This window comes from Arachis ipaensis, chromosome B09 (assembly GCF_000816755.2).
Source record: "Arachis ipaensis cultivar K30076 chromosome B09, Araip1.1, whole genome shotgun sequence".
In the NCBI taxonomy this organism is placed as follows: domain Eukaryota; kingdom Viridiplantae; phylum Streptophyta; class Magnoliopsida; order Fabales; family Fabaceae; genus Arachis; species Arachis ipaensis.
The window spans coordinates 5,521,909-5,525,545 of NC_029793.2; positions in this window are offsets into that span (position 1 = coordinate 5,521,909).

Consider the following 3,637-nt stretch of genomic DNA (forward strand, 5'->3'; position numbering starts at 1 on the left):
TTAGAGTTTGGCATCCGTGCTAAATCACGGGAGATACCATTAAAGATGGGGTGGGACATGGCGGCAGAAATGGTGACACAAATGACACTGGCTGACGAAAGAAAATGGATAGAAAGATCATTTCCCTCAAAGAACTGGATGAATGGCGTACGGAAATTTCAATAAATTTGAAAAAAGCAACGAAAGTTCCTATAATTAGATCGACAGTTATGGGATTACATTTAATTGATGAAGATGCTGCTCCAGGGGTGGGTCCAATAACGTAGATCAACACACTAAAGGGAATATATGTGATGTGGGCCAAAACCACATAAGCGCTCATGAGCTAGCTGATCCTGGAGGATGGGCGGGTTGAGTAACCCAACCAGGATGTGGAACATGGGATGTACTCCCAGGTAGGAGCGTGGTGTCGGGTTGGGATGGGAAAGGGGATTGGAGTTGATCACACTCATGTTGCTACTACCGTAAGGTGTAACGGTGACTTCATCATACTAGGCTTTCACAAGAAGTTCTTGGCAGCGACTACGGGTGGTGGTGTAGGGATACGATGCATTAGACAGTGATAAGGGAGGAGGGTCTTGGGTATCACACAGCTATGGTGGATAACGTGAATCACAATAGTGACGCGGGATATGGTGGAGGAGTGGTAGGGATAGAAGATGGCCGGCAGAAGGTCAGCGGTGGTGCTAGTGGAGATGTTTGGAAAGCGGTTGCTATCATAGCGAGTGACGAGTTTGAGGTTTGGCGGTGCCGCCGCTGGTCCACTTCGTGCCGTGAAGGAGCATGACGATGTTGGAGGGCACAAGCCAGTGCCAATGGTAGAAACCTCTATGGTAAAGAAGGTAAATGGCGTAGGGATGAATGATTTCTCTTGTGCAGGGATACTTCATGCGGTCAACAACTTTGTGATAGATGGCGACAATCTATTAGACAGGGAGGAAGGGAGAAGAATAATAAGGAGCTTGAATAAAACTGATGCCATATCACATACGGTGCACGAAAGTCTCGATGGGAGTGTAAAGAAGACCACCGTTACAAGATTGGTAAGGGATGATGGAGTAGAGGAAGCAGATTCAGGGGGAGAGGATACTGGGAGAGAACATGCTTTAAAGAGGATGGGACGGCCAGGAACTTGGAGGATGTTGGGAACTCTAAAAAGGATGTAATCAGTGATCATAATATTGTGAAGCAAATAAAAAGCTGGGACGAAGACTTGGTTGAAAACAGAGTTGCTTGGACCTTAGCAGTGGAATCAAGAACTGTCTCATATGAGGAAGACGACATTATGGCAGCTCTTCAAGCTCAGAATAATGAAGTGCTTGAACAGAAACGAAGGCAAGCAAAGTAAAAGGAGAAAGCAAGAAAGAGCCGGCCTAGAAATCGGAATAAGGAACCATTAAGCAACACTTTGAGAGTTGGATAAGAACTCCTATAAGAAAAGACGAACGTAATAGGTGACTGATTTTTGCTATCATTTGAAATACGTGGTTGAAAAGAAATGACAGGATTTTTAAAAATCAAGAAACAGGCATTCCGGAAATAACTACAGTTTCTTTTTTAGTATTTGTATTATAATTTTGGACTTTCTAAATGCTCCACCTTACAGTATTGACCTTTTTGTTTCAAAAAAAAATAAATAATTTATTAATGAGTAACGAACTTTTAAATAAATTATGGTAATAATATTATTTAAAAAAAAATATAGTACCGCTTTACCCTTTATTTATAGATATCAACTAGTATCGAACCCGTGTGATGCACGGAATTTATATTTTAATTTGACATGGTAAATTAAAAATAATATTTAATAATCATAAATTTTTTAAGTTTAGTATAACACTATCATCATTATATAATAAACGTATTTAAAATGTTGTTTTATCTTTATTCAAAGTAAAATACAAATGGAACCGTTTGAAGTTTATAATATTTTTGAGTCATAAAGAAATAAACTTAAAAAAAAAATAAGAACATATATAACTGTAATAGTAGCATGTCAATTTTACACTAAAATTTATATCATAATGCTAATAAAAATTTATAGACAACCTAGTATTTTACTAACCTCATTAAAAAAATAATTGGCATATAATGTTATGTTCTATGATATATATTTTATTTCAAATCTGAAAGTATAATTAATAAATTAGTTATATCTACGACAAATATTTGTACAAAAGTGTAAATCATAACATGCTACTAAAATGAAAATACTATTTTCTTATCTAAATATATATTATTAAAAACTTCGTTGAACACGGCATTTGTTGTTGATGAGTTTGGATTGTTATCTTCATCTAGAATTAAAATGTTCAGACCATTGCAACTCTTAACTCTTGACAAAGCAATGTAAAGTTGGCCATTAGTGAACACTGATTTTGGCAAGTAAAGTCCTACATGTGATAATAATTTACCACATAGTGAAATATCTTAGTTTTTCAGTATTTTTCTCTTCATATATAGTACCAATAACGTCTAAGTTGCATTTTAAATACGATTTGATTTGTTAACATTATTAGATATCAATAGCATCACAGACAGTTTTCTCAATTGATGACCAGATCTCATTAATAACTACAATGAATTTTCTATCGTCACAGAGTAGTCCCATAAAATAGAAAGTATCTTAGAAGCTAGGATATGTAATCCCATTAACTGTCCTAATAGACTCATATGTTGTACAATATTTTTGAATAATTAACAAAATTTTCATATAATAGATATCATCACATGTACCCAGTGGAACATAGTTTAACTTCCCGATAGAATACTCTCTCTTGCGTAGATATCATTCCCTTTCTTCGCTATCATAAACAAATTGATTTGGAAACTCAGCATACATTAAAGCTTGACCAACTTCAAATTTTTTGTTGGTTTCCATCCATGCTAAGAACATAGTACCTTTTCCATTCTTTTGATCCATGATTTTCTCAAGATTGTCATCATCTTTAAAGATGATATTTTACTTTTCAGGTAAATAAAAATTTAATCTCATCACTAAAGGCCATCTCCGATAAATATCATAAGCTAAAGTTTTCTATACAGCCTTCCGTGCCATAATTATAAAATTATTTGATCTTATAATACATTTTTTTAAGTATGTTTTATCTTTTATATTTTTAATACTAACATACCAATAATAATATTTTAAATAAAAAGATAGAAAAATATTTACTCACCAAAAATAATTTTTTTCTCAACAAATTAAAATCCTTCAAGTACAAAAAAGTTTAATATTACAAAAATATTTATAACAAAATAAACTTAAAATAATAATCTAAATAAAAAATATTAAAATAAATAAATTTAAATTTATAGAATAAAATCTTAAAATAAATCTAAATAAATAAATTTGTATCAAAGTCAAAATTAAAATTCTTAAATTTTGTTTTACTCATCTAATATGTGTAAGTGTTTATATTAAAAAAAACTAATTACTAATTAAAACTAACAACAAAAATTGTACCAAACTATATACATATATATTTTATATTTTAAAATTTAAAAATTAACAAAATTCATAAAATTTGAAAAAAATTATAAATTATTTTTTATTGAAGAAATAGTTACAATTTAAAAATTAATAATTAATTAATTATTTTAATTTTATAAAGATCAAACAACGTAAAGCAATTTT